The 12,393-nt window shown below is 46.6% G+C and overlaps 1 protein-coding gene across 2 annotated transcripts in view; it reads right to left on the reverse strand.

The window, feature by feature from the left end:
- CCDC70 (coiled-coil domain containing 70) overlaps nucleotides 1-12,393 on the reverse strand; it is a 67,148-nt gene that overhangs the window by 37,795 nt on the left and 16,960 nt on the right. The window lies entirely within an intron of this gene.

The following is a 12,393-nucleotide window of genomic DNA, read 5'->3' on the forward strand; positions in this document are numbered from 1 at the left end:
CCCAGCATCAGGGTCTTTTCAGATGAGTCAGCCCTTCGTGTCAGGTGGCCAAAGTACTGGAGTTTCAGCTTCAACATCAGTCCTTCCAATGAACACCTAGGACTGATCTCCCTTAGGATGGACTGGTTGGATCTCCTTGCAGTCCAAGGGACTCACAAGAGCATATTTGTCACTCAGAATTACTTGCTGAACATTTTGAAAGGACAGAGTGTCAGACCCTGCCCTGGGGAACACTGAGGACAGATATCTGCTTTTTAAAAGCTGTTTAGTTGGCTCCTGTGTCTCTTGCCCAGGTTGGGAGTCACTGGACCAGAGGTTTCCCTTCCCAGTCCCTATGCTCCTATGTGGAGCCCTATGAAAAGATGAATCTCAGGCTGTGGTCATCGTCAGCACTCCATGCATTCTTTTACTGAATGAACACATAAATATTTCCATTAAATGATCTCAGTTACTCAGAAGTTGGAAGTGTGAGGAAAGGTTGAGGAAGTGGGAGAGTTCGATCCCTGGGTCGGGAAGCTCCCCTGGAGAAGGAAATGGCAGCCCACTCCAGTATTCTGGCCTGGGAAATCCCATGGACAGAGGATCCTGGCGGGCTACAATCTATGGAATCATGAAGAGTCAGACATGACTGAACACACACGCACGCAGAGGCGATGGCTGCGTATCATTGTGGATATGTCAAATGTCACTGAATTGTTTCCTTTAAAATGGTTCATTTTCTGTTATGTGAATTTCATTTCAGCTTTTTTTTTTGTTTGTTTACAAAAGCAACAACACAAAACAGAAATGAATACAAAAACAGTACTCTTAGATTTGTATCTAGTGAAAGCTAACAGCTTGACAGGAAATAAAAGAACAAAATAAAATTTTCAAATTCGGACAGAACTCATATAGCCAAGTAGTCTGGGGCCATCTAGTGTCAGGGCAAACAGTTCAGCCACTTCAACAGGCCCTGAAGTTGTCATTGTTACAGGACAGTTCGAAAATGAACATGTATTATATGGCTCTGCTTTAGCAAGAGTTTATAAGGTATAAGATGTACCCTGCTTAAGAGTCCCCCGTAAGAAAATGTCCCATGCAAAATCTTTCAGTGAAAGACAGAGGTTTTTTATCAAGTCAAAAGGCTGCGATTCAGTTATCTAAACAGCAAACTGAAAAAATCCACCCGCTAACATGACTGCATAAATGAGACAAGACCCCACAAAGCCAGTTGCCATAGAGGTTATGTTAAAATCACTACATCCACCACCAGAAGTGGGCATCGGGGAATTACTGCTTAATAGTTATAGACTTTCTGTTTGGGGGTGATGAACAAGTTTTGGAAATTGATAGTGGTGATGTTTGCACAAGTTTGTGAATGTAATTAGTGCTGCATTTAAAATAGCCCCCCAAAATTGTATGATATATATTTTATCACAATAAAAATAGTAAAAATACTTTTTAAAATTTCTATAATATGCCCCCCCAATCACTATATCTAGCAGTTCTACCAAATGTACTGGGGAGACTTCTAAAGCCCAAAGAGGGTAATTGTGGTACTGCAGGTCAGACAAAATCCCGAGGTCCCCGGCAGCACATGAGGCACACGGGGGAGGAAAGATGTTTTTATTAAATTTATTAGGATCCTTTTAAGCCATCTGTGTGCTGATTGACTCTCCTGTGAGCAGCAGCTGTTTTTATTCATTAGCAGTGAGCAGGTATATCAGTCATTACTCATGTTCATTTCACAGCTGGGTTTTGAATGGAAAGGCAGTTCCTACCCAACAACGTTGGCATCCAGCATTTAAAGGTCCTTGTGTGAAAAGGTTGTCTTCAGATTTGGAAAATATTTCCATCTAATAATGTCTTCAGTTAAACTAGAGATGCCAAGAAAGGCAGGCCTCTGTAGGCTGATGACCGAGATACACACAATGTGTGTGTCTGATTTTGCTCTGGGACCCTGAATTTGCAGGTCTCTGAATACCTAGAAATCTTTATTTATTTCAATGAAATAAGTCATAAGAAAACGGTTTACTCCCTCTGTTTAAGTACCAAAGCCTTCATGGGAAATGAAAATGTCAAATCAAAGCTAAAACTTTAAATGTCATTAAATAGAAGTCTTCAGTTCTACAGTGAGAATCCACTTTCGTGGGTTCTGGTGACAAATGCATTGGTCAGAGTAACTTTATGCCGCAGGAACAAATCAATCCTGGAACCTCAGTGACTTAATATTACAAAAGTTTGTTTCTTTTTAAAATTTTTAATTTTAATTTTTATTTTATACTGAATCAGTTCAGTTCAGTTGCTCAGTCGTGTCCGACTCTGCGACACCATGAACCACAGCACGCCAGGCCTCCCTGTCCATCACCAACTCCCGGAGTCCACCCAAACTCATGTCCATCGTGTCAGTGATGCCATCCAACCATCTCATCCTCTGTCGTCCCCTTCTCCTCCTGCCCTCAATCTTTCCCAACATCAGGGTCTTTTCAAATGAGTCAGCTCTTTGCATCAGGTGGCCAATGTATTGGAGTCTCAGCTTCAACATCAGTCCCTCCAATGAACACCCAGGACTGATCTCCTTTAGGATGGAATGGTTGGATCTACTTGCAGTCCAAGGGACTCTCAAGAGTCTTCTCCAACACCACAGTTCAAAAGCATCAATTCTTCGGCGCTCAGCTTTCTTTATAGTCCAACTCTCACATCCGTACATGACCACTAGAAAAACCATAGCCTTGACTAGACGGACCTTTGTTGACAAAGTAATTTCTCTGCTTTTGAATATGCTATCTAGGTTGGTCATAACTTTCCTTCCAAGGAATAAGCATCTTTTAATTTCATGGCTGCAGTCACCATCTGCAGTGATTTTGGATCCCAGAAAAATAAAGTCAGCCACTGTTTCCACTGTTTCCCCATCTATTTGCCATGAAGTGATGGGACCAGATGCCATGATCTTTGTTTTCTGAATGTTGAGCTTTAAGCCAACTTTTTGACTCTCCTCTTTCACTTTCATCAAGAGGCTTTTAGTTTCTCTTCACTTTCTGCCATAAGGGTGGTGTCATCTGCATATCTGAGGTGATTGATATTTCTCCCGGCAGTCTTGATTTTAGCTTGTGCTTGCTCCAGCCCAGCGTTTCTCATGATTGTACTCTGCATATAAGTTAAATAAGCAGGGTGACAATTTACAGCCTTCACGTACCCCTTATCCTATTTGGAACCAGTCTGTTGTTCCATGTCCAGTTCTAACTGTTGCTTTCTGACCTGCATTCAGGTTTCTCAAGAGGCAGGTCAGGTGATCTGGTATTCCCATCTCTTTCAGAATTTTCCACAGTTTATTGTGATCCACACAGTCAAAGGCTTTGGCATAGTCAATAAAGCAGAAATAGATGTTTTTCTGGAACTCTCTTGCTTTTTAAATGATCCAGTGGATGTTGGCAATTTGATCTCTGGTTCTTCTGCCTTTTCTAAAACCAGCTTGAACATCTGGAAGCTCATGGTTCACGTGTTGCTGAAGCCTGGCTTGGAGAATTTTAAGCATTACTTTACTACCGTGTGAGATGAGTGCAATTATGCGGTAGTTTGAGCATTCTTTGGCATTGCCTTTCTTTGGGATTGGAATGAAAACTGACCTTTTCCAGTCCTGTGGCCGCTGCTGAGTTTTCCAAATTTGCTGGCATATCAAGTGCAGCACTTTCACAGGATCATCTTTCAGAATTTGAAATAGCTCAACTGGGACAGTTCTGTGAAGACCTTTAAGACCTTCTAGAACTAACACCCAATGCATCATATTACCATTGGTTAAATAGGCCTAGAGACAAAGGCCTGAGAACAGTTGAGAGAAAACATTGCCATGGGAAGAAGAATCACCATAAGAAAGGGTGTGAGTCTGGGCTGATTTGGTAGTTTTCCAATATGGTGGCGAAGGATATGTCAGTAAACTCGTGTCCCACCTGGGGGGGGTGGGGGCGGGGGTGGGGGTGGGTCGGGTGGCTGAACTAGTCAATGGTGATCATATGGTTGCTGCTGCTGCTAAGTCGCTTCAGGCGTGTCGGACTCTGTGTGACACCAGAGACTGCAGCCCACCAGACTTCCCCATCCCTAGAATTCTCCAGGCAAGAACACTGGAGTGGGTTGCCATTTCCTTCTCCAATGCATGAAAGTGAAAAGTGAAAGTGAAGTTGCTCAGTCGTGTCCGACTCTTCGCGACCCCATGGACTGCAGCCTACCAGGCTCCTCCGCCCATGGGATTTTCCAGGGAGGAGTACTGAAGTGCCATTGCCTTATCCGGATCATATGGAGATGATACATACAGCACCAGGTTCTGCACACGGAGGAAGAGTTCTCTGCCTGCTCCACGCTGCCCTGTGGGCCCTGGAAGCAGAGTAAATGGGACCCTTATATTACACAGTGGATACACTGTGGGAATGTGACCCATAAATTGGATCTTATTTTTAAATTATTTTTTGAAATTTTGGCTACGCTGGGTTTTTGTGTGCGGACTCCTCTCTAGCTGCGGTGCTCAGGCTTCTCATTGTGGTGGCTTCTCTTGTTGCGGAACATGGACTGTAGATGCATGTGGACTCTGATGCCTTCTGGGCCCTCGAGCACAGGCTCAGCAGTTCTGGTGCAAAGGTTCAGTTGCTCCGCAGCATGTGGGATCCTCCCTGACTAGAGATCCAACATGTGTCCCCTGCATTGGGGGGTAGATTCATAACCACTGGACCACCAGGGAAACCCTGGATCTTATTTAAGCCCATCAAGACACCTGGATATTTAAAGGGATCCTTCAGATCCTTTGGTAAAATGCATCATTAGAAATATGGGTCGTCATTTGCTGGCTTTTCATAAAAGCAGAGCAGACCTGTAGCCAGTTAGTACCCAGACAAATGGTACAGTGATGTCTGGCCCCAGCTCTGATGTCCTGTGGACTGCCATTCCATCAGTCCACTAAGTACCCTGAAGACTGGATGGCTTGGGAGACTGGGCAGATTCTCCAAGCAGGGGATCAAGCTTCAGTTTGTGTGATTAACATGTTGGCTTTTGCAGATGTTAGTTTCATTTTCCTGATGGGCATCATGTTCTTGAAAGCATTTCTCTCAACCTTCCGTTCTCTGCCCTATGCAGGAATGAAGTTTATGGAGGACCGTCCCATACAGTCCCTCGTTCCTCTGTACTTGCTAGTGGGTGGGATCACCAGGGCCTTAAAAGTAAAAGTCTATGGGTCAGTTGTTTGTAGTTTCTATTGAAATTTAGCTTACAGGCATCATGGAGTGCAGCGTTTAACCCACTCCAGTATTCTTGCCTGGAGAATCCCATGGACAGAGGAGCCTGGCGAGCTACTCTCCATTGGGAGTCACAAGAGTTAGCGACTAAACCACCACCACCACTCACAGAACAGCTTCCTCCTAAGCGCAGGGTTGTTGAAACAGTAGGATCAGGTTTTTCCAGGTGAGGAGTATTCACCCAAAGCTTCCCTCCTTTGCTCTGAGTTCAGTGTGCTAAGCTGAGGCTTTCCTCTGACAATCACTGATGCAGAGAAATTACCCACTGCCAGTTACTTATACCATTGAATTCAGTCATAATCATGACCTTTCTCTCTGCTTCTTTTTTAAAAAGTTTCTTGTGTCAGGCAGTACAGATTGCATCTGGTTAAAATGTGTTTGATTTTAGCAGTTCCTAATGTCTGTTTTTAACCATAGCTCCTAGTTCTCAACTGACTAGCATGGGATTCGTTAGCTGCAGTCATCAGTCAGACATTAAACTCTGATGTTTATGGGCGAAGTCTGTGACTCTCAAGTTTATGTCAGTCCAGAGAGCTGATTTGCTCTTGGGTAGTATTGACATATGGTGAAACAGGAATAGTGATGGAAAAGGAAATATCAAAGGTCCTGCGTGGCCTGCAGTTAAGTTTTCAAAATTCCTAGCCCACAGAAATGTCACGGCTGCCAAAAGCACCTTAGGTCTAAAATACCTGAGGCCCACCTCCATTTATCAATGACCTTTCCCAACCATCCAAGCTTTCCATATCAAAAGCTGCAAAATACAAGCATTCATTTTTCCAACTTCCTTCTGGCGCTTGGGTCCTTTAAAAGAGGCTTCCCGGTGGCACTGGTCATGATATTAATCTGAGACATCAAAGGAATGTCTTCAAGATGGCTGTCCTCATATGCAATCAGTAGCTACATGCTCTGCTCTGTCTTGGGAAATGTATATGATTTAGAGCCTTTTTGGTTTGAGTCCACCTCACTATTAAACGCCCTCCTCTTTTGGCAGCTGTCTGCTGCGCAGTCTTAGTGTGTGCGTGCTCAGTCATATCCAACTCTTTGCGACCCCACAGACTGTAGCCCACCAGGCTCCTCTGTCCATGGGATTTCCCAGGCAAGAATACTGGAGTGGGTTGCCATTTCCTTCTCCAAGGGATCTTCCGGACCCAGGGCTTGAACCCATGTCTCTTGCATCTCCTGCATTGGCAGGCAGATTCTTTACCACTGAACCACCTGGGAAACCCATTGGGCAGTGTTCTGGAATGCATAATTACACGATCGTTTCTCTTAACATCCCGATGAAATCTACCTGGGGCTCTGTTTAGCTCCAAGGAGACCCAAAGGCTCTTGGATCAATAGGGCTGCATATCCCCTGTGGCCCTGCAGTGTTAGGGGAAAGCTCTGATGGACTGAGTGCCATAGAGATGCTCAAAACAAGGGCACAGTTTTCAGCAGTAATTACCTCTGCCCCACCCTCTCTCACCGGACTACCTCATAATCAGGCTGCAAACTAGAACTTTCCTTTAGAGATGTTACCATCCATGGAGTCTGTTCCTCTTAATAACAGCAAACTTTGTCTTATGAAAGTCAGCTCAGAACCCAAAGGTAATTTATTTTAATGAACAAACGAGAGCCCTAATAAGCAGCATTGATTTTTTTCCCTGGCAATCGAAAACTGTTTGAAGCCAAATTAAATTTTTGTGCTCATCATAGCGAGGCAATAGACAGTAAGTCCATAACCATGAGAACAATAGCAAACAGGTCTATAGAATCCCCTGACAGCTTTACTAGTGAGGCCCATGTTTTCTGTTTAACCCCTTGGAACACTGCATCCTCTCTGAAATGAATCACCATATTGGCACCACCATATTCCATGGCACCACCTTATTCCATGGTGTTGAAGAGAAGCTGCAGAGAAGAGCGTGGACATTTCCCAGGGTTACCTAAGAGAACTGACAGTCATGACCCATTAGAAGATCAAGAAGTGAATTTAGTAGGTTGTGACCACTTAAAAGGGCTTTCCAGGTGGCTCAGTGGTAAAGAATCTGCCTGCCAATGTAGGAGACGGGGGTTTGATCCCAGGATCGGAAAGATCCCCTGGAGGAGGAAATGGCAACCCACTCCAATATTGCCTGGAGAATCCCAGGGACAGAGGAGCCTGGCAGGCTATAGTCCACGGGGTGACAAAGAGTCAGACATAACTGAGCATGCACGCATGATCACTTAAAAAAAAAAAAAAAAACCAGAATAGAAAATATTAGCATGCCAAGTAAGTATTGTGTGATATACAAGCACATGTGTGTGTTTGGTACGTTGACCAAGTAATTTACCTTCCAAACTGGACACTGTTGAGCTGTTGCAAGTTCAGGGGATCTCTGATAATAATCACGCCAGGAGAACAGCATAAACCGGGACTCCCTGAGCCAGTGAGGACGTTTGGTTACCTGATTGCTAGGCTGTGACGGGAAGTGTATTTGTTATTGAGTGCCATGTTGAAAGAATCTGAAACACTGATTTAGTGGCCATTTCTCTACTTAACAATCCTCCCCCTCATCTTCCAGGCCTCCACTTCTCAGTAACAATCGCTACCACCCGGGAGGGCTTATTATGTGCCAGATGCCATGCTAAGGGCTTGGCCCTCGTTCTGAACTCATTCAGTTCCCACCTCACCCCTTTTGATGCAGACTCTTGTATCAGAAAGGATTTTTTGAACATAAGGAACAAAATTTCCAGCTAATCTGAGAGTTAATTTGTTAGAAGGGCTGTTAGGAGGCTGGTGTGAGAGGATGGAACCAGGCAGCTCCAGAAAGCCTGGGCCTAGGGACTGGCCAGGTGCTCTGAGCCAGCAGTGAAGTGATTGAGCCCCAGAGGGTTTCCCTCTCTGGGCTCCAGGTGCCTACCAGCCCGTCCTGGGAGGGCGGCCAGGTCCCTGGATCCTGGGTGCCAGGCAGCCCCAGGGCGGGGAAGGCACCTCCAGGGAGGATGGTGCCCCAGATAGACCCTCTGTACATGTGATTATGGAGGAAGCTCCCCAGAGGCTAGGGCCCTGCTCGGAAAGGAAAGGGTGCTGAGTAGCTGAACCCTGAGCTGCGCTGTCAGCTCCAAGCTTACAGATGAGGAAACCGAAGCCAAGAGGTTGCTTTTCTTGGGTTTCTATGGCAGTGATGGTCGAGCTCCTGTGCCCCCATGCCTGCCCTACCTCCTAGTCTTCTTCAGCCACCCTGCTCCTTCCAACTGGGTTTCCCCTGTTGCCCAAACGCACCACCCTTCATCTTTGCCATCCACTTCGCATTCCTACCTTTCTCTGCTCACTGGGGTTTGGAATATACCCCTTCTTCCAGGAAGCCCTCCCTGAATGCATCAGCTTTATCCAAGTAGCTCTCTAGACCCCTCTGAGCCCTCACTTCCCTTTTCTTATGGAAATGTTCTGCCTCCCAGCCAGGCTGCAAGTCTTATTCCTAGAAAGGCTCATAAATAAACAATTACTGTAGAATGTGAGAGACAATGGTAGAAATACATACTTAAGAATCATGGAAACCCAGAGGAGAGATTTCTAACCCAGCAACTGATTGAGTTGAGGAGGCCCAGTGGAGCTTCTCATGAGCCTGGAGTTCAGGAATGGAGTTGCAGACTTGGGTGCCATCCGTCTGTAGGTGGGTGGTGTTACTCAGGAGTCATGCCGTCGGCCTGTGGGTGGTGTTACTTGGGGGTCATGCCGTCGGCCTGTCGGTGGGTGGTGTTACTCGGGGGTCATGCAGAGTGAGCGCATAGGACCTGGGCACATCTGAGAGTCCATAAGGGCAAGCTGCTGGGAGAGTTTGCTGGTTTCTTCAATGCCTGCAAAGATCTTACCAGCAAAATGCTGAGTATCCTAGCAGACTCAACAAATGCTTGCCCACCTGGGTCTGGGAAAGGCACTTTTGCTCTTTTCAGAGTGAGGACTTTGTACTCATAAGAGTTTTCAAAGGTTTGTTTTTTTTTTTTTTTTTGGAGGGGATAAGGCAAAGAATGGGAGAGCTTTTCAAATCACAGTTGCAGTTCCAGTGACTGTGAAGAGAGCGAGGCTTGTTGTTGTTACTGCCGCTCCTGCTGGGCTGTTATTCAGCCACGGGCACCTTTAAGTTATAGAAAGAGCACGGACTTTCAAACAAGACACATTTTCTCTCTCCTTGCTATGGTGGCTTTTGTTATGAGAAGAAGAGTGCTCTTATTTAATGAGTCTGGCTGCCTTTGGGGAATGTTAAGGAGCATCTTTCTCACCCCCAGATCAGCTGGGTTTGCTCTGTCGGGTGGGGGTGCACAGTATCCCAAAGACAGCTGTAAAAGCTGCCAAGGTCAAAGAAGTAGATTCCCCTTGGCACTGGTCTAGACCGCTAGCCAGGCATCGCAGACAGAGTGTCCCTTTCTCAGTGTCTTCTCTGCTCCTGCAGATCCTTTGCTGGGCCTTGCGTCTGCTTCTTTCCCTGGTTATCTGTGTGTGTGTGTGCTAAGTCACTTCAGTCGTGTTGCCTGACTCGGCAACCCCGTGGACTGTAGCCCACCAGGCGCCTCTGTCCATGGGATTCTCCAGGCAAGAATACTGGAGTGGGTTGCCATGCCCTCCTCCAGGGGATCTTCTCGACCCAGGAATCGAATCCATGTATCTCATGTCTAACCTGCATTGGCAGGCGGGTTCTTTACTACTAGTGCTACCTGGAAACTCCTGGTTATCTGCGTACTTCTCTGATTTGCTGATGGTATAAACCAGTGGTGTGTGTTTTTTGGCTGGGTTGCATGCGATTTCACTAACGTAGATGTTTTTGGTCTCTGAGTTTTAATTCTACACGGTAGCAAATCTGCTTAATGCCAGGCTAGGGTTTGGAAGTCTTCTGTAAATCCATTTGTTTGGAAGTCCACGATGACACAGCAGCCACCGCTATCATACCCTCTTGACGCTGTTTTGAGATGAGGTTCCTGGGAGCTGTGGTACCACGTCAGGGTGTCACCCCTGGGGTAGGGGGAGCCCCTGTGCTTTAGAATTCTAGATGAAGATTCTGTCACGTGTCACAGCCTTTGTCTAGTTTTACGTGGAGCTGGGCTGCTGTGTGTGTGCACACTTTATAATCAAACCAATTCCTGAGTGGCCACCAGTGTGGGACACCTCCCTTTTTCATAAATGTCGGCTCAAATAAAGAGGGGCTCATTCCTCTCCATGACTTTAAGAGAAAAGGATGCATGAGTCCCATGGAGCATCCTCATTGAGTTTGGGGGCATCTGTCTCCTGGAATCACGTTTGGTCCTGGTTTCCTCCTGGGTTAAGAAGAGGGTGCTATCTGCGCCCTCTGCTGGGAAAAGAAGGGAGAGCCTTTATTCCACCCCAGTCCTGGGTATTTTCTAACTTTCTTTTCGAGTCAGAGAGGAAGATCAGAGGGTTTGCAACTTGCAATTCCTGTGCTCATCTGTGGTGCCCATGCCATTTCTGTTGTGTCTCCACCTCGCTGTCTCTGTGCTAGGTGCCTGAGAGGGCCTGTGAGCAGGCAAGGTGTTCCATGGGTGAGGGACCCAGACAGTTGCTCTGAAACAAATGGATCCCAGAGAACTCCTGTGCATGAATGCATGGAAGGGACCCTGGGTGACTCAGGTGATGCGTTCACCCACACTAGCAGGCTTTGACTGGTAATGTATTAGGGCCTCCCTCAAGGGATGGTGCGGGCTTCCCTGGTGGCTCAGACGGTAAAGAACCCTGAGACAAGAAGATCCCCTAGAGAAGGGAATGGCTACCTACTCCAGGATTCTTGTCTGGAGAATGCCATGGACAGAGGAGCCTGGCGGGCTGCAGTCCATGGGGTTGCAAAGAGTTGGACATGACTGAGTGACTAACCCTTTCACTTCACTCAAGGCATGGTGATGATGGTTGACACATTTCAGGAAAGAAGTTCACGGTCAAGGCAAATGGTCCACGACGGTGGTTCTCTGAAAGTCTGGCTTAATCCAGAGACGATGTCCACACTGTGTAGGAAGTGATGGCTGCAGGCCTTTGAACTGATTCTGTTAGTACCATTTCCCTCATCTGGGCTCTTGATAGAAGAAGAGCATGGCAAGCTCACAGTAGTGATGGCTAGTAAGGCCTAGAGGGCGGACATTCTATTAATACACTGCTTATACCTTAAGTATCTATACCTATGTACTGAAGTATATATACCTATGGACTTCCTGGTGGCTCAGCAGTAAAGAATCCTCCTGCGATGAAGGAGCCGCAGGAGATACGGGTTCGATCCCTGGGTCAGGATCGCTGGAGGAGGGCATGGCAACCCACTCCAGTATTCTTGCCTGGAGAATCCCATGGACAGAGGAGCCTGGTGGGCTATAGTCCATGGGGTTGCAAGAAGTCAGACATGACTGAGCGACTTAGCATGCACACACATATATATGAAGTGTAGGTATTCATATATACTGAAGCGCCAAGGCGGACCCAGAACACGGCCACGCATCCCTGCCGAGCATCCTAAGGCAATGGTATTCTGGGGAAATGAACACAGTAACAGCTGAACTTTCTGGATGTTATGAAAACTCAAAGAAGAGATCCACATGGCAAGGAGGGATAATCAGACTTTCTCTTCTGAGAAAAGTCTGCAGCAAAAACAAAGTGTACCCTGAAATCACTTAATTCTTTTTGCTACATTGAAAAAAAAAAATCTTGATCCTACTCCTTGCCTGATCTATCGAGATGGCAGCTAGACACAGTAACATGGGATTATTCCACTGGGGTCAGCCACACTGGTGGGTCTCAGACCTCAGCCAACATCAGAACTACCCATGGGTTTGTTCAAGAGGCAGAATCACAGCCCACAGCTATTGTCATGGGTGGGACCCCACTGATTCTGATTCCGTGGGTTAGAGTACCACATGTGTGCCCCCAGGCCACATAAGGGGCACACACTGACCCAGGACAGCCCCAGGCTGGCAGTGACCGTGAGGGTAATAAGACTTTACTTTCAGTATTTCACATCGTTTCCATCTGGTTTAGCGTGAGATGAAGCAGAGTAGCCAGTAACTTCCATTTTTGTGTAACTGTATCTTGTGCTTCGGTTTCCTTGTGGGCGTCTTCATGGTGAAGAAATGAACTTGGGACAGTTTGTTCCTCAGGGCCTCCCCTGAGCGCCCCCAGGGAGAG

The sequence above is a fragment of the Bubalus bubalis genome, chromosome 13 (assembly GCF_019923935.1).
Source record: "Bubalus bubalis isolate 160015118507 breed Murrah chromosome 13, NDDB_SH_1, whole genome shotgun sequence".
NCBI classification, from domain to species: domain Eukaryota; kingdom Metazoa; phylum Chordata; class Mammalia; order Artiodactyla; family Bovidae; genus Bubalus; species Bubalus bubalis.